Source organism: Camelus dromedarius, chromosome 7 (assembly GCF_036321535.1).
Source record: "Camelus dromedarius isolate mCamDro1 chromosome 7, mCamDro1.pat, whole genome shotgun sequence".
Classification (NCBI taxonomy): domain Eukaryota; kingdom Metazoa; phylum Chordata; class Mammalia; order Artiodactyla; family Camelidae; genus Camelus; species Camelus dromedarius.
Window position 1 is genome coordinate 34,847,580 of NC_087442.1, and position 23,378 is coordinate 34,870,957.

General features: G+C 34.5%; 1 long non-coding RNA gene across 1 annotated transcript in view; it reads right to left on the bottom strand.

The window, feature by feature from the left end:
* Positions 1 to 322: 322 nt before the first annotated feature.
* Positions 323 to 23,378, bottom strand: part of LOC135321743 (uncharacterized) — a 41,130-nt gene continuing 18,074 nt past the window's right edge. Inside the window, exons 2-3 of the long non-coding RNA XR_010381779.1 lie at positions 15,171 to 15,259; positions 323 to 647 (exon numbers count right to left, since the gene is read on the bottom strand). This is a non-coding gene — a long non-coding RNA (uncharacterized LOC135321743). The remainder of the gene's footprint in view (positions 648 to 15,170; positions 15,260 to 23,378) is intronic.

Consider the following 23,378-nt stretch of genomic DNA (forward strand, 5'->3'; position numbering starts at 1 on the left):
AGTCAAAATAATATTATTAATTTTGAGCTAACAAGCCTGTTATTTTACAAAAGGATGATTAGCAAAAATTATTTGAGTCAGATTAAGACCTTTATATTTTCTGAATGATCAGAATAATTGAAATAAAACAGAAAGTGGCATAAAGTTTTATTATATGATTTAATATTATTTAGTGCCTTGTCCTAAACAGCTTGAAATTCAATTTTGTAACCACAGTATCAGCAATATGTATACTATTTTTAAGGAAAATCTTAGGTAGATTAAAAGTAAAAGACATATGTTTGACTCCAAGTAACAGAAAACTCAATCACAATGGCTTTAATAATGTATATTTATTTTTCTCTTCAAAAACATAAAATAAATAAAGGAACGTAAAGGTAGGCAGTGCTGGCTCAGGATCAGGGATGATATTTCTGTGGTCCTCTTTGCTTGCTTCTCATTCTCCCAAGATGGCTGCCATAGCATCAGCCTTCACATTCGTATGTAAGTCAGAAGAAGTTAAGGGAGGGGAAGAGAAAGAAGCAAGCCAGTTGCATACATCTTATTTAATTAGAAAATCAGAAGTTTCCCTGGAATGTCTCAACTCACTTCTGTTAAACCTTGTTGGTCTGAACTGGATCATGTGCTCACCCCGGCTGCTAAGGAAGCTGGAAAATCGAGAAACAGGATCATCGTGAGTGGTGCTTGCTTCAATTCTGATCCAGCCTCTTGGATTTTACAAATACGCAGCTGCTTCACAGTATATCCCTTTTAGCTTTCGGTAGGGAAAAAAGGATGAATGTTAGGTACCTAGGTTGTAGGTAACTAGCAATTTCTACCATAACCTACAGGATATTCATGATATATTTTAAAGTAAAAAAGCAGTTTACAAATGATATGTATAGTATGATTTTGTCTTTCAAAAGAATTTAGTGTGTCTGTGTGTGTGTGTGTGTGTGTGTGTATTATGCACACGTGTCTTTATGAATGAAAATGTATGTGGTTCTCTATGTTAAATGAAATGATGGGTGACTATTTTTTTAACCTCAACTCTATTTTAAATACTGGATTTATAATATTAAAAAAATAAAATTGACGTATTTTGTTGGATCAGATTTCATTCGATTTTTAGAAAATGGTCCAGGCCTTTTGAAAGGCTTTGTCTTCTCACCTAGTATCTTAGTGTCCCAACTACCAAAATTTCCATCTCCTGAATGCAGCCCTGAGAGTTTTTTAACTGGGGTAAGAGGTGTTAGATGTTTCTCGCTCAGCAAACACATCATTTCATTTCAGAAAGTTTAAACTGTAGATAGAGATCTGACTTCACCTTCTATTTATCCCTTCATAGCAACATAAAGGGCTGTGGAGCTAGTGCAAGGCTTACAGTTTTGACACAAGAGTTTTCTCTCTTATCTAATTCTCCCAGAATCCAGATTTGGTGGCCTTTAGACACAATGTAAGCTACATCTGTTTGATTTAACAACTGTATAAATTTTATTACTGTTGAGACAGAATGTATACAGCAAGAAACATAATGGATTTCCAGTGTTGCATCTGTGTGTATTTATATGAATTGCAGGGCTATTTTGTTCAGCTATCTGAGTGGCTGGCTGGCTGACGGTGTCCTGGGATTTTATTGCGATTTAAACATTCCAGCACAAAGCAAGCCTTTTTTTTTTTTTTTTTTTTTAGCTACTAGCTAATATATATATATTTAATTATAATTTATAATTATGTGTAATTATAATTATATATATTAGTTTGAAATATATATATAATTAAAGATTAACCACAATGATGATTTAAATTAAAGTCAATGCAATTATACATTGAATAAGAATTTCTGGAAACCAAAGAAATAACCTTCATGCATACTTGATATTAAAACAAGGTCAGTGGTGCCTGTCAGTAGTTACAGCTCACTCCAGTCAGTGAGCGTAAAATGCCACTTGATCTGGCATTGAATCCCTTTTTATTTAATGCCATTTGCTTTTCTTATTAACTAGTGAGGTCAGGGACTTCTCAGTCTTTTCTGAAATTTTATACAAGCGTTAAGGCCAACTTCAAAATAATGGCTGTCTTGCCAGCTCTGCTGATTAGACCTTATGTGTTACCTGTATAACACAAAGACACAATGTACATCTGTATATTCATATATAATCACGCAGGTGGAGAGAAAAGGGTTGTCTATACCACTGCATTAAAAGCTTTAGCCTGGTCTGCCCATAAACTGTAATTAGAATTATTTTAAATTAAAAATTCAAAATAAAACACGCTTCATCCTTTCACACACTTGAATTCTTGCTGCCCTGCTTATCCCAGGGGACATCTGGACTCAGTATTTAGAAATCATTATATTAGTGAATTGAGAGCCAAGGCAGCCAGCATGAGGGAGATAAGATCCAATGAATCATTCATATCCAGGAGTTGAACTGATGCATTTTGGAGCCACTGAAGTGGACACAGGGCTTTTCATAGAAGACCAGCATAAAATACCTTCCAGTTGTCAAGCCAGATTGAGCAAAGAAGCAAATTATCTGAGCATCATTTCAGAATGTGTCAAAAGAAATGCCAACCAAGTGGCAGCAGAGATTGTTGAGTTTCTAAACTGCATGACTTGTCATAACAGAATTTTAACCATTTTATTTTTTATAACTTATTCCAATGATGAAACTATTACAAGTGTTCCTCCCTTATGCTGACATTTAAGTGGCATTTGTGTGTAAATATGTGCTTTACTTCTTTATATAGAACAATGAACTCCATAGAATTTACTTTTGAAAATGATCACTGAGGTATAAATTATTTTAATGAAAGTAAAGTGGAGGGACAATCAAGAATCTGCAAAAATGACCCCAGATACGTATGTCAGGTTGCCTAGAAGGATTCAGGTTCTAGAGGGAAGAGAGTCCACTTTCCACTTCCTTGTATGCCAGCCCTCGTGCAGTCTCCTCCCTCTGAGCATGGGCTGCGCCTAGTGACTTGCTTCTAACCAAGAGACTAGTGGCAAAACTGATAACATATCACTTCTAAGATAAGGTTACAAAAGACTGTGACTCCTCTCTTTCTAGATCTCTCTCTCTCTTGCTGGACCTCTCTCTAGCTCTCTTGCTTTCTGGTCTTTTTTTCGCCTCTCTGAAGCCATCTGCTTGAAGAGGCTTATGTGGTGAAGATCTGAAAGGGGTCTCTGCCCAGCAGCTAGTGAGGAAAGAAACTCAACAGTCTGCAAATGACTGAATCCTACCAACAATCACTAAGGGAGCACGGAAGTGCGTCCCACGGTACTTAAACCTGGAAATGACTACGAGCCTGGCTGATACCTTCGTTACAGCCTGTGCGGGATCCTGAAGAAGACAGCCCTGCTTAGTTGTGCCAGGATTGCTGGCACACAGGAACTGTGAGATCACAAGTGCATATTGTTTAAATAGTTAAGCTTTGGGGGACTTTGTTATCTAGCAATAGATAACTAATACACCCACCTAACTTCCTGCGGGTTCCTCAGCTTTCCAAGTGCTAGGCAACTCCTGTCTCACAACTGAAAACTTGCTGACATTATGTTCAGATAGGCTGGTGACCAGTAAATCTCTTGGTAGAAGGCAGCTTTCATACTTGCCCCGTGTTTAGGTGAAGCCATTTACAAGCAGATCCTCACATGAATTAAAGATTAACTTGTGCAAGTGATTTACTAAAGAAGTCCTCCTGCAGAAGCAAGTAAAGAAGTGGTGAAAGCTAGTTAGGGAAGAAGAAGACAAGCCATACGATTCCAGGCAAAGTCTGCAGGAGAGTGGCTTTAGCCTGGTCCCACAGAACTCTGGACTATGTTCTCCTCAGATTTGTCCTGCACAAAGGCCAGAGAGGTGGGCCTTCATACGCTCACAGCTGTTAGTCATTGACTAAGGGCAGCTTGGTTGGGGGTCAAGATAGTGTGGTGGGATGTAACCTTGCAGGTACTTTTTGCTCTTTTTCACATTTGTGAAAACAACTCTAGTAGCCAGAGGGCTGTGTGATGAAGAGGGTCCTCGGGTATCAGCTGTCAGAAGCAAAAGCACGCTGAAGCTGGAGAAGGGCAGCGTTGAAACGGTCAGACACATTTGAGGAGACCTGAACAGAGTACCAGCAGAGTTCACTACAACACCCTGTAGAAAGTTGTGCTGAAGCGCAGTACATCTAGCCCTGCCCCTTTGCAAACACACCTCCCCGCAGGACACTGAGAGATGGGGGCCCTGTGCGCCCACTGCTCTTCTTATTGTGAATTCTGGCCTGTGGAGGTAAAGCTGTCTGTTTTCAGACCTAAAAACATGACAGAAACTTTACATGATGCCCTGAATGTATAATACAGTTCCTTGTGGGCAGCAGCGTGTGAGTGGTGGGAACTTAGCACAGATGTGGGAGCAGAGCACATCTGCACTGTGCCTCTGTAACTGCACTTCCAGAGTCCTTAGCAGAGAATTAGAACCAGCATATTCACTTAGTTATTATAATTATATAACTAAATTATTATAGTTGTGACAAGACATGTTATCTTCTTATTTCAAGCATAGTATGTTTGGGTATCAATCACTGGGTCTTTAAGTTTCTAAAGGAAATTAGCCAAGTAAAAATTCTCTGACAGATACAAACACTGTATAAACTGAATCACAGTGTCTCCTGATTGCCTGTGTGTCTGGCTTTCCACAGACACACATGCTCAATTCCTGTAAGATTCCAAGACATCAAAGATGGAGTTCTTCCCTGTACTCTAGTCACAGCATGTAAAAATGAAAAACATCAAAGAAGGAGGTGAAATAAAACAGCAAATGAACCAAAGAGCAGCGTGTATAAGGACACTGTCACTCTAGCGGCTAGTCTCTTCTGCATTTGCCTTCATCTGGTGCCAATCTGTAGGTTGATTCCAACACACAATAGAATCTCAGGTGCTGTCAAGCTACCTTCAGCCCCTGCCTGTCCATCTGTCAAAAGAAGTCACCTCTGAGTGCTGGAGAATGGCTACACAGTCTTGACTAGACAACTGATGTCACTGAGGGGAGGACAATCAAAATGTTTAATAGATCAAAACTGACAATCATCCACCACTCACTTACTGGCTATGAAGAAAGAACATTCAGTACAACTTTACCCAACTGAAGGGGGTTGGGGGCTGCTCTCTGACAGAGGCTTAACCCCAGAGAACAACATTTTCAGGCACTTTCCCAGAAAAAAATAGTCAGTGAAGTGTCACTTTAGAATTGCTAGCCAGCCAATTTGATATTTGAAGTCTACAGAATGGTCTGACAAATAATTTTAAACCGTCACTTTTAGTACATTGGCAAAGTTTGAGTAATTTTATTTTCTTTCTCTTTTTCTATGTATCATTCTATTAAGATAAAGATTGTGAGTTTCCCCTGCTCTCAGAAGAAAAAATGTGGGAACATTCCCAGAGGGCCCATGTAGGTGGTGATTCGGGTGAGAAAAAGAACAGGATACAGGAGAACATGTCAGTGCACTCATAAGAGCAAAGTTTACAATCTGAGTGTCACCAATGTAAACATTTCTGGGATGGCTCAAAGCAGTCCTAAAACTTTACATGAAGACGCTGAGATCTTTCTTTTACTCAGAAATAAAAATTCTTTCTTTTTCTTGTTTGTAATCTCACATTGAAACACTCAGATGTTTCTCAGGAGGCAGATTTGGGGGTAAAAAGCCAACATTCATTAATTTTTAATGGGGCTTCTCACAAGGATTTTTGAACCTGGATAATGAATCAGGTGATGATTAGGTTACCACCGCCATAGGCATTTCACTTCCTCATTATCTGCATTTCTGGGCAGGTTTGACCTCTGTTTTCCCTAGACTTTCTGGAAAAGGCTAGATTCATTATTGTGAAGTACCTGGTAAATTGTTATCTTATTGCACCATTTGTGTGTCATCAGATTGTCAAAAATCTTTAGACGGCACAACTGAGGTTTTGAATGTTAGCACTGGCTCAGTAACGTCTTGCTTATTATCTATAGCCATGCATGAAATTTTCACCATTTAATAGGCACTACAGATTGTATTTTTTGTTGTTGTTGAAGATGTTATTTTATAAACATGTTCTTCAGAATGTCTAGTCCTTGGACTAATGCACCAAATTGAAAGAATAGGTTGGTAAATATAATGAAAAGGGTTATTTTATTGGTCACTGCAATGACATTCCCTGGAGGAAACAACTATTGATTTTACCTGCAACTAATTACCTGAGAGACCAAGAGGGATAAATGGTAAAGCGGTTCTGGTTGTCTTTGGAATTCGAGTGCGTCATCTGTGAGAGCCTCAGTGGCTCTGAGATTTCATTATCTTCTCAAGAAAATAGCTGTCATTGAGAACAGCCATATAGCTTCCCAAGGAAAACTATATCCCATAATTATTTTTCCTATTTTACTGTTCAGAAAATGATACCCAAGTGGTATCTCAAAGACAAAAATCTATCAATATTGTAAAACTGAAAAATTTTCTTTACAGAAAAAACTCATAAATTAATCATTTGTCTTGAAATTGTGCACGGACACTACAAGATATCTGTATTAATACCTTATCCCTACAGGATATTTTCCAACACTTAACTATCCCTATTTGATCTGGAAACTGAAATTCTGCAGCTCATGTCAAAGGGAAAAATAAAACATCTTTATATATTTATTTTCTACCTATTAAAAATGTACCTGTTTATCACTGTAAACTTATTTTAAATTCACATTTTTCTTACATAGACAGACTTTTGATATTTTATTTTGTCTGTATCACTATAGACTTTTTATCATGGAATTCAAGTTCTAATATTTTTTAGCCTGAAAAGATCTATTTAACTCTTACCCTTAGCCCTTTGTGTGAATAAAATTATCATCAGTGTCAATATATGAAGGACTGCTTGGTTAACATACTTTTAAAGACTTGTTAAAATTCCATTTCAAATAATGAACATATTTTTATATACCAAGAATAAGGCACTGCCCAAGGCAAAATAATAATAATTAGAATAATTTCTATCCTTAAGGAGTTTAGGGCAAACTTGCCAACAAAATTTGCAAAATAGTGTAAGTACAAGAGCGGAGGTAGGTCTGGTGATAGTACGGTGGGAGGAAACATCATCTCTGCATGGCTGGATGGTTTATGGATGGCTTCACGGAGGAGGCACTTGGGCTGATTGGATGTGAAACATGAGCAGGTTCCCTGCAGTGAGTGAGGGTTCAAATATCTTCCAGAAAAAAGAACCTGTATGTTCAAAGAAATGGCACAAGCTGGATGATATAGTAGGGTTTTGCAGAAGCGGCTGAAGATTAAATGGGGACGTAAACCACTTTGACCTATAAAGTGCCCAATCCCAGGATCCCTGGCTCGCTGAATCTAATACATCCCTAAGAAAGCCAGGCTTTTGACGGTATACAGTACATTAGTGAAATCTGAATAAATGCTCTTGCTAATACAATTTAGAGATGATGGTAATAGATAATATGGTTATGAATATGATAGTAATATTTATGAAAAAGGAAATAATTTTTACTTGTTTCAGTAGCAAGGTTTATTCTGCTATACCTGAGGAGTTCCAAAACTGAAGGTTCTACATACAATATCATAACTTCCGAATAAATTTTGGTAAAATAAGAAATTATATTTTTAATAAACAAACACTTTAGTTTATTACAATGTAATTCTGGTCATGTGATTCTTGAAACACACTTTGAGAAACACTGATCTGAGGAAAATTAACCAAAAAAATCAAATCAAATAAAAAACTAAAACAAACATAAATCAAAAGTACAGTGAGATACCTCTTAATACCCATTAGGATGGCTACTATTAAAAAAATTACAAAATAACAAGTGTTGGAGGGAATATGGAAGAATTGGAACCATTGTGCACCATTAGTGGGAAAGTAAGATAGCGCAATTGCTGTAGAAAACATTATGGCAGTTCCTCAAAAAGTTAAACATAGAATTGCCGTATGATCCAGCAATTCCACTTCTGGGTATATATCCAAAAGAGCTGAAAACAAGGTCTCAACAAGATTTTGTATACCCACGTTCACAGCAGTGTTATTTGTAATAGTTAAAACATGGAAGCAACACAAGTCCATGGATGGATGAATGGTTAAGTAAAATGTGGTATATATATACAAGGAAATGTTATTCAGCCTTAGGAAGGAGGAAAATTCTGACATATGCTACAACCTTGATAAATCTTGAGGACATTATGCTACGTGAAATAAGCCAGTCACAAAAAGACAAATACTGTATGATTCCACTTATATGAGGTACTTAGAATAGTCAAAATCACAGAGACAGAAAGTAGAATGCTGGTTATAAGGAGTTGGGAGGAGAATGGAATGAGGAATTATTGTTTAACAGGTATAAAGTTTCAGTTTTAAAAGATACAGAGTTATGGAGATGGATGATAGTGATTGTTGCACAGTGTTATGAATATTTAATAGCATTAAACACTACATTGAAAAATGGATAGAATGGTAAATTTTATGTTATGTGTATTTTACTGCAATAAAAAAATGAGAAAAAACAAACAAACAAAAATCAGGAGCAAAAATCTGTTGTTTATATGCCAGGAACCGGTTCAACATCATCTCTATAAAGCTGTCTGAAACAGTTCTAGCCAGAGTAATTGCTCAGTCTCCCTTTTGTCCTCCCATATGATTCTATTCATACTGTAATTATTGCTTTTGTCACACTCTACTATAATTACCTTTTACTTCTGTATCTGCCCAACTGTATAATTCCTTGAGTACTGGCTTATCTTTATAAATCCAGTGCCTAGATTAATGCATAATGCATAGTTGGTACACAATAAACATCTATTGAATTGATTGCCGATAATTATATGTTATAATACAGACTGACAATACAGAAAAAAGAAAAAAAATTGTTGAAAGAATGAAAAGAATGAGCCCATAAACAAGCCTCAGAGAGATGCAAATGGCTTTCTTTCCTCTCACTGACTGCAAAAATGCCCAAAATAATTTTTAGAACGCCATTGCTCTGTTCTTGTATATAATGTAATACTCCATTTTAGTGTGGTCAAAGAGTTCAGAATCAAATTTTAGCTGTCTTTAGCAAATTAAATGTAAATATCAGGGCATCCACTTTGCAAAATTACATCCTTAGAGCTTCATCAGTATAATTATGTGTGAATGAATGAGTGATTATCTACTTTAGATAAATCACTTGCTGCATTTACAGTGGATAATTTCCTAAGAAAGTGTGAAAAAAATGCTGTGCAATGAAACACCTTAAACTCAGTGGCATGGCAGGCTACATAAAGAAATTGTGCAAATTAATTTCCAAAGTGCAAAATAATTATGCAAAGAGGATAAATAACCTTTGATTACATGAAAAATTGTACATGTATAGTTTGCTTAATGATAAATGCACCTCTACAGAAAGGTGTGGGCTGATCCCAGCACTGAATGGACAAGATTGCCTTAATGTGGTTTCATTGGATCAGGGATATTTTAAGGCTCAGGAAGGTTCAGAAGCTGAAATATAAAACAATTAAGAGCAAAGATGATTTCTTAATATGAAACAAATAATTTTGTAAATGTTGGCCATAAATAAATAAACAGCAGAAATTTAAAAATCAATTGTTATGTATACTGCTGCTAAAATGATCCCAACTTTTCCTTGAATATAAAACATTATTTCAAGAAACTATCTTAACATATAATTAAATCTTCTAACATCAAATTCCTTTAGAGCTAATAATGATTCTTGTTTTCTTAGATACTTTTTTATGTCTCTGTGGACTGGCAGAATCAATTATTTCTCTATGTATAAGAAAAGGAATATATGTCTAGAATAGACTGGTCATGACTGATTATTGTCTATCTGTGACAAGATACTGGCACTGAATAGTTACCCCTGTAGTTGCTTCAGTCGTGAACATATAGAAATGCAGGCTCCCCACAGTGCTGCACCAAATACAGTGTACAAGCAGGATGCCTAGGCTCAGGATCCTGCTAAGGGCTTTGGTAACTAGCAGGTAAAGATAATGCACGATGAGTGAATAGTCAGGAAGTAAAGATTTGAACTTGAGACATGAAGTAATTTTCACTCTTTCTGTTATGGTGGGAAGTTTAAGAATGTCATCTTGATAAGAATGATTAAAAAATTGAATTTAAACAAATTCCATAGTAAGTTTTACCTCCTTCCAGATTCTTGCTGTCTTTCAACCATATGAGTGTGCCTATCTTTGTTTTCTTTATAGTTAATTATGATAATTAATTTGGACATTAATAAAACCAATTTCAAATGATCTTTGTTCAGATTCTATTAAATGGGAATTAGTTTCTTTAATTATTCACATAAATGCTTGTGCAGAGATTTCTTATAAGCCAATATTAAGTTCAGAGAAGTTTCTTATATATATTTTTATATACAGATATATATGTGCATATACACACATTCACATTAAAAAAATCCAAATGTGTAAGTAAAAGGAGGAACAATTATTTATACCAAAAATTACTCTTTTCCATTGACATCAGATTTCTTTAAAATGTCCAGCTTTCTTTATGCATTTAAAATATAGCATTAGCACAAATTGTGTTTGTCATTTAGCCATCATGCACTCCTTTGGTAAACTGGTGTAAAATGATGCATTTACCTTGTCATTCAGTTCAAAATACTTTTTAACATCCTTTTTTATTTCATCATTGACCTGTGAATTACTTAGAAGCATGTTATTTAAATTCCAGATATTGGATATTTTCCTACATGCCTTATCAATATTGACTATTAGTTTAATTACTTTGTAGTCAGAGGATACGCTCTGTAGGACTTTAATCTTCTAAACTTATTGAGACTTATTATAAGGCCCATTATTTGGTCGATTTTAGTAAATATGCTGTGTGCCCTTGAAAAGCATAGAGTTCTATAAATGTCATTTAGATCTAGGAGGTCATTAATGTATGTTTACTAATTTTTTCTAGTTGTTCTATCATTTTGAGAGAAAGATGTTCAAATTTTCTATCATGATTATGATACTTTCTGTTTTGCAGTTGAATTCTACCAATGTTTGCTTCATTGATTTTGAAGTTTTGTTATTGGACACATACGAGTTTATAATTGCTATGTCTTCCTGATGAGATGTGCCTTTTATTATTATGAAATCACCTGGTTTTGTTAATAGTAATCTTTGTCTTGAAGTCTATTTAATTTGATGTTAATATAGCCAACCTTCTTACACTTTTTATTTGCATGGTGTATCTCTTTCTACACATTTCATTGCAATCTACTTGTTATTTTTAGTAAGCTGTATTTAGTTGGATCTTGCTTTTTATCAAATCTTTCATTCTCTGTGTGTAATTATAGTGTTTAATCAATGAGTAGTTAATGTAACTCCTACCATACTTTGATTTAGGTCTACTATTTTATTATTTGTTTTTCTGTTTATCCCTACTGCTTTTTGAGTACTTGTACCTCTGTCTCTTCCCTCTCTTGGGTTACTTCATTTTCAGTATTCATTTTAATCTATCAGCTCCTTGGCTCTATTTTTCTGTTCTTTGTAGGGATTGCTAAAAATTCTATCAGAGATTTTTCATGAATCTCGCCCGCTTGCCATTCTCATTTTGCATATGTACTCTTTCTTTTGCACTTTGAATTCTATTGTGAGCATGTTCTGCGTTCGAAAAGACAACTAATTTTCATAAAAATCTATGATGCCCACAGACAAAAAATAAGGACAAATTAAATAAGGAAACTATTTAAGGTATTCTACAACCAATATTTGCAAAGATTTGTCATGAGAAGGGAAATATATATATATATAATATGGCTGTTAAGGAAAATAAAGTAATTCAATTTTGTAGCATACTTTGATGTAATCTTGATAAGTATGAAAGAATTAAGGAAAGGACTAACTATATTCATTGCTAAGGAGTTTGGAATTGATTCTGAGAAGATAAGTGGCATGATACCATCTGTGTGTGTTTGGAAATGCAGTTTGTAGCCATTGTGATTAACAATTGATTGATGGTCTGAGTGGCTACAAACAGAAAGTCATTAAGGAGGATATTGATAGAATTAAGGTTAAAGCTGATAATAGACGATAGAGAGGAGTAGGTGAGAATGGAATAGAAGAGGGATGATTGGGAGGAGCGGGGATCTATTCGATACATTAATTTGGAGACTATAGCAATAACTGCATAACTCAAGAGAAAAGGTAAGATACTAATATGAAGATTATTACATCAGACCATAGATATTAGAGTTATGGTATATAGAGTGAGAAATAAAGGGAACAATTTTATTTACCAGGTAAATACAATAAAGGGAACAGAAAGCAGAAAAATACATAATCCTCATTTAGCATGTTTTTCTTTTCATATTATATTTCACCTTTTTTTCAAATAACTTATGGATAGTATTAATTGATCTTTTGAATCTCAGTATTTTTGTTTTTTACTAAATATCTGAAGAAAGAATAATTCTTTCCTGTTAATATCTTGGTTAAATCAGGGAGTAGGGAGAAAAAAAAGAGAGATGAATTTTGTTTGTTTCCAGTATAAAACTGAAGTAAGCAGTTACTGTCATAATACAGTATTTTCTCAAAGGTTTCCTTGTATACAATATCTTTTTTTAAAGGACCCACGTGAATTATTCTACTAGAGTTATTCCTTTAGAATAAGTAATTATTTTCAAGAGACTCTTGTGTATGCAAATGGCTTACCTCTTTAGCTTGTAAGTTGTCATGAATAATTTTGTGTCAGTTAATAGAGAATTTTGGGAAAAAAAAAAGCCAGAAGGGAACATAGAATATGACATATGTTTAGAGGAGAGGCCAGGAAAAGCAGATTCTTGCTCTGATGTCCTTCTTGGAGAGAAGCCTGTAGAGTTAGGCAGTTAACTGGTGAAGCCAAGACCGCCAGAAGCAGTGTGGTCTGGGAAACAAAGCAGTGCAGCTGTTCTAAAACCTAACGGCTTTTCTTCAGAATTCTGATTTTATCACTTGCTATGTGAACTTGGACAAGTAACTTAACCTTCCTGTGCCTAATCCATGAAACAGATACAATAATGGTATCTACCTCTCAGGACTATTAGAAGAATGAAAGGAAATTGGGATATAGAGTATTTTAAAAAAATCTCAGTAAATGATGACTGTTGTATTAGAGAAGCTGAAAAAAAGTTCAAAACAAAATGGAAACATATTGAAAAAATCACAATATAAGTTAAATTAAAATATTGAGAGATTATAAAGTGAGTGATTGAAAACATAAGTCAGAGAGACTAACAAATAATACATATCAAGGAATAGAACTTCCAGTGCCCCCTTATACACACTAAGCGACTAGTGCTAACAGGTGAGGGGTTAAAAGGGTAACATTTTTATGCCTGATATACTTTAAAAGTAATGTAGTAAAATAAAGACATAAAAAATTAAAAAGAAACATAATCAGTAAATCAGGAAAAAAGACAGATTTTTTAAAAAAAATTACATTTACTGTTTTATGAGACCCATTGACAAAGAAAACTACATGCATCTACTCTTAAACTACCAACTAGGTAAGATGATATTATCATTGAAATACTTAAGAGCTGTGGCAGTCTCTAGGAGTGTGACACAGCACCTTTTAAAGCTATCTTTGCATATAATTTAATCATATCTAGTAATACTTCTGAGGTTTCTCACATGGCATTGCCAGTGTTGGTCATCTGTGTTTAAAATGTGAATTTAGACGTTAGTGCTGTCTCCATAATGATCTGTTCTTCAGTAAAAGAGCTGGGAAAACTTCAAAAAAGGTTGTCAAGTTCTTCATATTAACTTATACCAAAAAAAGCAAGTATTTTAATGTCAGCAAACCAAAAACCGAATACAGTTTCAATCCTTGACTTTCAGTACAAATGGCATTCTGTCTAAACCAATTTTAGTTAAGGAGGGCTGTTAAGGACATCCTGAGTTTTACCTATCTGCACATGTTTGTATTTAAATTTATTACTACTCTGTAGTATGATATAAAAAAATCTGAAATTAGAATACATTCGAAATCCTCTTTGAGACAAATCACTCCCACAGACCTTGAGGCAGTTATTCATGAACTGCAATAAACTGATGATTCTGCCCCACCATCGCTAACGTAAGATGACATAAGCCAGATTATGTTTAATTTGATTTTGTAGTCTTCATACAACCTTCTAATTAACAATCAAAAAGTCAAGATTCAGGTCTCCTCAGGCAAAGCTACAAAATCTTTAAAGGAAGAGGAAGTTGTTAGCTGTCACTGAATTTTGCTTCTGGTTTTTTTTTCCCCCAGTGCTCTGTCAAATGTCAGAGTGATAAATCAGGAATTTGAAAAGCATGTCGAAGAAGGGCAAGCACATGTTACGGCAGGCTTGTGCCGGCACCACATCAAGATTCACACCAGCACAAAGCCTCCTCGACCGAGGTGCTGTGCAACCTTCCATTGAGATGCAAGGTACTGACTTGCTCTTTCTGTCATTTCTAGTCACTCATTCAGGTTCAGCAGGGACCCATCAGATATAAAGATCAAATGACAAAATAAGCGTCCAATCATGAGTGGCTACAGCACAGGCACATCAGTATGTCCACTGTATGTCATTTTGACAGGTCTTGTCACACAAGGGTAAAGACTGATATTAACAGACATTTCAATGAGTGACTTTTTAAAAAATGGTTCTTCACTCTCTCCTTTCATGGGAGAGTATCAAGGACAAGCAAAGGTAAATCTTTTAAACTGATACTAGGTGGGGGAAAAGATTGCGTTGAAAACAAAAGTATTTTGTTAAAAATACCTGTGAAAGTGATATCCACCCTCTCACTCCAGTCCTTGAAAACTCCTCATCGGTAAAAGCAAATGCAATGTTTTAGGTGTATTTTGTTGGCAGGGCCCTCCCTGAACTGAAGTCGCACAGGCTTGTTTGTATCTCTGTCTTGTGTGTCGTCTGTCACTTAACTGTGTGTTCTGTGTTGTTTCCTTTTCCCATCCTGGGTGTCTGTTAAGCTTCAAAGGGATAAAGGAAAACAAAACTGAATATCAAGTTGAGTGTCAGCTCCTCTTCAAGCAGTGTAAGAGGCATAGCAATCCGAGCTAAGGGAGGAAACGGCTGGATCTACATGGGATTTGACTCTCCTGCGAACGAGTCTTCCTGAAAACTCCTTGAAAAGTAGCACATTGCCATTGGCCCGTCTCAGCACTGTCTCACACTTACCACCATTTATATCTGCAAGACCATGATGGAGCCTCAGCGGGTTCTGATCAGCCAGAACTTTTTTGGAACATGCTGTCATGCTGTAAGTCCTGTAATACATGACAGAACAGCAAAAAATAATCATCACAGTCAAGAATAGAAAAAATTCAGTCACTAAAAATGACTTAAGCTTCAATAACATGACTCTCTAAAACAGCAGATATGATCATTTTAATGTAATTCCTGTTGCTACAGAAAAAAAAAAAATCCTGTAAGTAAAAAAAGTATTATAAACTTAAAGCAGTGCGACTAACTACACAATGATAAAAAGGTAAAACCACACAAAATTTAGGTTGTACTATATGAAATTGCTAATATCCAACTAGTTTTTGCCTAAAAAGATGCCAATTTCATATGGTTTGATCTAGTGTTAAAATTTTATCTGTATGAATAATATCTTTAAAGATCATGTATGCATCCATCGTTTATGCTGCAAATAAATTATTTTCATCATGAAGCATCTAGATAATCATCATATTTCAAAATTCTTCCAAAGTAGGCACCATTATCAAATTATTTATAAAGCTACCTCACTTTGTTTTATTTGTTTTGCTCTTCTTTTTCACCTGTGTGTCTGCAGAATAGCTTGATGGCATTTAGAAATTCATATAGTATGTCATTTGTAGAAAAGAAAAATCTATTTTGTACAACTTGAGAAATATACCTCAGTTTGGTTGGGAATTCAGACATTGTTAGTGGAGGTTTATTGACCAGACAGCAGGTAAACTTTCCTCAGAAGTTAAATCTTGAGCCAATTATGCTGAAGACACAACCCTCTGACCAGAGCAGATACTGTGGGGAGATAATTAGGACTCTGGTCTCTGACATCCAGCTCACTAGTTAGAAGCAGGACCTTGCAAAGATGCCCTTCTAACACCCAAATCCTTTATTGCTTAATGAATAAATGTTAGCCCCCTGACAAGAGTGCCAGGTGGGTGATATCTTCTATTTAATGTGGTCACTGATAACTAACAGGAATAAAATGTCCCCTTGTTTCATGTCACACTAATTCAATTAGCATGTTACCACACACACAAAAATGTGAAATTACACAATGGATGTGTGAAATACAGTTCACAAACAATTTGATACTCCAGTCTCATGATATAACAAGCAATGTGAAGAATAAGTTACATGTGTATGCTTCTTTATAGACAAATGTCGTATTATCAGAAGTGTTTAGGTACTTGTAAGATAGAAATTAGTTAAAGATATGCCCCTTGTTCTTGATATATTTTCAATTTCTTATGAAATTGCATCTGACTTTGGTAACTTTTTACAATATAGACTTGTGAATTACCCATCTACATATTTATTGTTAAGAATAATATCCTTAAGTTTTTAATTTTCATATTTATGAGATAATAACATGGACTTCTACTCAGCAAGGCTCATCAATCTATAGCTACCACCAAATGTTCCATCTACCAAAGCAAAGATAAACACTGAGTCTCCAATATGGCACCCTTACTGGGATGATCAACCAGCTACCTGGTGTCAGATTGATTACATTGGACCACTTCCATCATAGGAAGTGTTTTGTTCTTACTGGAATAGGCATTTACTCTGGATAGGGATTTGCTTTCTCTGCATGCAGTGCATCTGGTAAAACTACCATCTGTATCGACCATCGTGATAATCAGTTATGTGTCATAATTTCTGCTTCCTTATATGTGTGATAATTTTTTACAGGATGCTGAACACTGTTTTATGTCTTGATTTCATTATCTTTCTTTAAAGGATGTTGAACGTTTGTTTGCTTGCTTGCTTTTCCTTGTAGATATTAAATTGTTTTGGTTTACAGTTTGATTTTTCAATTATTTTACTTCTGTGTCATCTTGATGATGATGATGATGATGATGATGATAATGATGATGATTAGATGATGATGATGATGATGATGATGATGATGATGATGATGATGATGATGAGATGATGATAATGACAACTTTACCCTAAAGTAGCTTTTCTCCAGGAAGAGTTTAATCCTCCTCTTAAAGAAAAGGAAAAGGGCCTTTTGAGATTCTCTACTAAATGTCTCAAATGTTTAACTAGGTCTCTCACCTCTGTTTTGTCAGGTCTCTAACACCTCTCAATCCTGTGCAAGCTATAGGAAATGTTCCACTTATAAATTATTGGTCATTGTTTTTCCCCTGGTCATTTTTCTTTTTATGGCCACGTAAAGTCTTGCCTTGAGATACCCACATCAGGATTCTGCAGCAATTCAAAGGAATACCTATGCAGATTTGGTGGGTACTTCTCTGTGCATCTTCTGCTTGATAAATGGTTTGCTCTGCATTCCAGATGCTTTAGTTCGCTTGAACTCTGTCTGTTCAGCTTAACAAGACCACTGTGTTCTGCGTGAGTTCCCCTTCCTGTCTGTGCTTTGGTAAAACCCTCTCATCAAAAAGTTAGACAGTTCAGGGCTTACTTCACTTGTTCTCTACTCTGAGGGTTCATAGTCTTATGTTACCTTTGTCCAATGCTGGAAAACAGGATTTATTTTTCACTTACTTTGTTCAGTTTTATGGTTGTTGATGGGAAAGGGCTAGTTCAGTTCCTGTAGTTAATCTTTGTGGCCAAAAGAGGAAGTCCCAGAGAATAATTTTTTAAGTGACAGATTTGATCTAGATAGAGCTTTATGAAGAAGTATGATTTAAAAGAAATTTTAGGGAGCAAAAATAAGAGAGAAAGTGTGCTGGATGGAATTTGAAAAATATAAATGACTGGCAATGAGATTAAAAGTGACAGAAGACATTCATTAATTCTTTATTTGGCTTGACTAATTTAACACACCTTAAGTGTTTGGTTCTTTCCTTTTTCTATGTGCTAGCTCTGATTTATTCTTTCTTAAAAGTATTAAGAGATAATTTAATGAAGCAATTAGATAGTATAGCTAGTTTACTCAGCATTAATAGCAGCAGAGATATTGCCCACTATGTGATTGGTGTTTTGCTCCTGAAAACAAGTGGCAAATTAAGAACCATTAATAATAATCCTTCAAGTATTAGCAATTGCATTAATAATGATATGATTAGGAAAATAAGTTTTACTCCTCAAAGATTTTATATATAATATTTTAATAGTTTTCTTGGGCTGCCACAACAAAAAATACCACAGACTGGGTGGCTTAAACAAAAGAAACTTACTTTCTCACAGTTCTGAGAAAGTTCAAGGTCATGGCGCTAGCAGAGTTGATTGGTGAGACTGCTCTTCCTGGCTTGTAGATTCCCACGTTTCAGGTGTTCTCACATAACCTTTCCTCTGTGCACATATGAAAAGAAAGAGCTCTCTCTGGTGCTCTTCCTATTCTTATGAGGACATCAGTCCTATCAGATTAGGGCCAAACCTTTACCCTCATTTATCCTTAATTACTTTCTTAAACACCCTATCTCCAGATACTGTCACACCAGGGGCGGGAGCGTCAACACATGAATTTTGAGGGGACACAATTGTCCATACTAACACCTTATTTAAGGATCACACTTTATTTCTTTAAGTTATGGGTCTATATTTTGTATAGTTGCATAAGTTTTGTTACCAAGCAAATATAAATAATCCATTTTCAGAAATGTTACATTGATTGCACAGCTATTTCTTATTTTCAAACTTTTTAATAATGAAATATACAGAAAAAGTGTATGAAGACTGTATGTATTGTTTAAAGAAAATTGCTAATGTGAACACTGCTGTTACCCTGCTGATCAAGGAACAGAACTTTCATGTTCCTTTGATACCACATCATCCAAATTCAAGCCGCTATATTCTCCCTCCACCCTATCACATCTCCTTCCTTCCTAAAGAAAACGTCTTTCCTAAATTTTATGATAATTTCCTTGCTTTCTATAGATTTGCTACATAAATATATAGATATAAACAATATAGTATTTAATGTTGCTTATACCTAATTTCTGTAAATGGAATAATACTGTGTGTCTTTTTCTGAGGCTTTCCTTTTTGGTCAATGTATTTTTGAAATTCGTTCTTTCTATCTGATGTAGCTGTAGTCAGTTCCAATACTACATAACATTCTATTGCTTGTGTTCATCATCATTTATTATGTATAATACTGATGAAGATTTGGGATGTTTTTGCTACTGCTTTTTGAATAAGTATGTTCCTGTAAGTACCTTGATGCATTTGAAAAAATTCCTCTATGATCATTTCATACCTAGAAGTTGGATTGCTGAAAACAAGTGATACACATGTGTAAACATATAGTGAAATCTCAAATTGTTTCCATTGTGGTTACCAATATGCACATTCACCAACAGCATGTGAAATCCAATATATGAAATTAAGTTTTTCTGAAACTCCAATCACATCTATGTTGAAACTTCTCTTTTTATGTTGATGAGGACTTTCATGTGTTCCAAGACTGGCTTCAGGATGGATCAGTTATTCATATCTATCTATGAATAAATTTATACTTTCTTTTCTTGAGCTTAATATGCTGAGTAAATCTATCCATTGAATTTCTGTTACAAATTATATCCATATACAAATATATTCACTCTTGAAGTTCTATTAGATTTACTTGGTTCTGTTTGAAATCTGCCTCCTCTTTCACTTTTCACTACCACTGTACTTCAGTTTCATTATCAAGGGCCTTCTCCTGACTCTTACGTTCCTTAATTGGCTCTTGTTTTGCTCTAAATTGATTCTCAATTTCAAATAATTTGCCTCTTTTTCTCATTTTTGTCTTTTTAGTTTTTAATATGATCACATAAAAGTAATTTTGCACTTTTTTCCTATGCTAATTGTCTTCCTTAATTGCCTCAAAATATTTTGTCAAGTGCCTCTGTTCCTACATTTTCTCATTAGAATTTCCTATTTTTATTACTTAGTATTCTATAAAATATTGTTCATTACATTGCTCTGAAATTAAAAAAAAAACTTAAAAGTCTTCATTCCCTTTCAGCTATCACCTTCATTTTTGTTAATAGAAAAATAATCAGGTATCTGTCTATCTATTGATATATGTAATTTTTAAATTTAGAATGGTAACCATTTTCTTCTTTCCTAATGTGGTTTATAGGCATTTTTGTGAAAAAAAAAATTGTCTTCCAAAATGTGTCATTTCCTTTCACATGGTTCGTCTAGAAACGATGCTACACTTTCCTAACAGTGTCCAAAATTGGTAAAGATTTGAAAGATTTGTCATATAACATTAAATAAATCTGACTATTGTTAGGCAGCCATATGCCCTGAATATAACATTATTCTAAGTAACCAAATATGATGTGATGTGATACTCAGTTATGTATGCTCCTTTTCTGACATAAGAAAAATACTGCCAATGAAGGTAACTATAATGTGTATGTTTCATCTGTGCTGTATATTTAATAGAAGACTAAACATCAGTAGATTGGAGAGGAAAATTAGACACTCAAAATGACAGATTTCTAGGGTTAATAACATAGTCATCTGTTTTTGTTCCTTGGAAATAGTGAAACCTAATGTATCACTTCACCTTACATTGTTTTTCATTCAATATAGTTCACAATTTTGAAACCTAAATATTATTATGATAGGTTAATCAATACAAGTTGCATTAAAATGAACTTCAAAATGCATAACTCAGCAGCTAATGTGTCAGCATGTTGTTAATGCCAAAATTTACTGATTTGAGAAAAACTTTCATATGAAATTGGACAACAGGCATTAGTTATGTAAAGTAATACCATTTTTGGTGAGGATGATTTGAATCTATGCTTAGTAGGAATCACTGTGTCCAAGGGTGATTATAGTAGACATCAAAGCTGTAAAAGTAACCAGAAGTTCAAAATGTTGTAATTTCATCAAGTTGTAAACTTATCTGTTTGGTAGTTTGTTTCTGTATCCATTCATTCATTATGTTTCCCTTCTATAAAGTAGCGTACCTCGATTAGGCAGAATCCTGGCATATATATATATTCCAGCCTTCGTAGGATCCTATGCTATTGAGTCTGTTTGTTAAAGACTCTTATAGGGTATTTTTCCTTCCATACTTTCACTACATTTTCTTTGATTGATGGGATCATTTACTATGACAAGTAATTTATAATATCAGTTACGCTCAATACATAACTTAGTATCTTCCTGCACATATTATAGTTGAATATAGTGAGGTGAAAATGACATACTTTTTTCTTAAACTAAAAACTTTATTGTGAGGGGAGGGCATAGCTCAGTGGTAGAGCATATGCTTAGTATGCATGAGGTCTTGAGTTCAATCCCCAGTACCTCCATATAAATAAATACATACATAAAATCTAATTACCTTCGCAGAGATTTTTTTTAAATTTAAATTTAAAAAAATAAAATAAAAATAAAACTTTATTAAAATTGTACACAATTATATTACTTTCTCTAAGCAAAGGCAGTAAGAAGCAGTCACTCTTCTCTGGCATGATACGTCAGATTACTACTAAAGTTGTTCTACTATACAGTGAGGCAAGCAAGTTATCAAAATACATAAAATTACTCTTTGTGATTCTCAAACGCACATTCATTGCAAACATTAATATTTCTGTCAGGAAAGTTACCATGTTTTGCCCTTTGACCAAATTACTTCTGACAATATAAGGGAGTTACTCATTAAAGCTCAAAGCTTTTCAATAAAAATTCGTAAAATTGAATTTAGATAACATACATTCTAAGATGATCATAAAATACTATTTAAGTAAATATCTTACACATGGTAACCAGCTGGTTTAATAAAATTCTGAGAACTAAAATTATTATGAGGATGTTATATTTACATATTTAAACAAAATATTGGGCTCTTTTTATGGAAAAAATCTATATTAGTAAATATATTTAGAGTTTGTATTTGCACATGTAGATTCATATTTTAGAATTGTCCGTTATGTGTGGATGAGTTAGTGTGAGATTGAACTGCCAATCCCCATTGAGACGTCAGGGGCTGAAATAAGAGACATTTTGTACGTCAGTATCATGACCATGGACATGTTTGTATATTGCCAGCCCATGCTATCTATTCTTGGCACCATTGAATACAATAAATCTTCACCTCAGAGACTCTAAAATGCGTTATATAGCTTCTCTTTAAAAAATACTACCATAGCTTCCTATAAAATAGGCCTGCTTGTAAAACCTAAATGTTGCAGCAACAATAGACTTCCTGCCAAATAACGTGTGACCAAGAAAAGAGTAATTGACTTTACTGGCAATGCAATGAGCTTTAGATGAACTGTATTTGTATAAAAACATGAACATCTTCTTAAAAACACATTTTATCAGGTAAAATTTGTTGAAGAAATGCTTTCATTCTGATAACTTGGAAAGGACTATTTAGATTTTCAGATAGAGTTATACAATATTTAGAAAGTGAATTTTACTCTATTCTGAACTTCTAAAAATGCCTCCATTTTGGCACCCTCTGACTGCATGACTGTGTAAAGGTGTGACTGGGTCTCTTATGCAGTCCTGCTCCTCTAAGGCTTAGAAATGTCATGAGTATTACTCTGATTAATAAGTAGAGAAAAACCCTACTCCAGAAAAACTTATTCTGGAGAATACTTTTCTCCCCACTCAGTTTTGTAATCCATGTATGTCACCAGGTTCACTAAGAAAGGGCAAGCTTTTATCTATGTGTTCTTTTCTTCAGTTCTTACTCTTTTTTTTTTTTTTGAATAAATATGTGCTATCATTATTATTGTCCAAACCCTTTAGGGATAACATGTAACTGGCTTAATAACAAATGTATAACTTAAAAAAAATTCTTTGGCATCTACAGCCAGTACAATGTTTTGTATTTAAAAGAGGAACGAAATGAAAAATGCAGCCTTCAAAATCCTAAGCTTCCATCACTAATCATCTGTGATATTAAATGTAGATAATGTATCATTTACATTTGAGCCTCGTTATGATGCTGTTCTTCAGGTTTGAGTGAAGGTTGCTTATCACAGATAAAATTATTTAGTATTGGGGAAATTAAAAGATGTTTTAAAAATACTATTCTTTGACAAATGGATACATGGCAAATTTGAAAAAAAGCCTACCTTTCTGATATGGCAAGATAGAATAAATTTTCTTGAGACATTTTCTGATTATATGGCATCATGTGCCATATATGTAAATATTGGAAATAGATGGAAGTGAATTGAAGAACTGTTTCCCCCCTTAAGGGCTGAACTATAACCGTCTTGTGACTTGAAGACATTT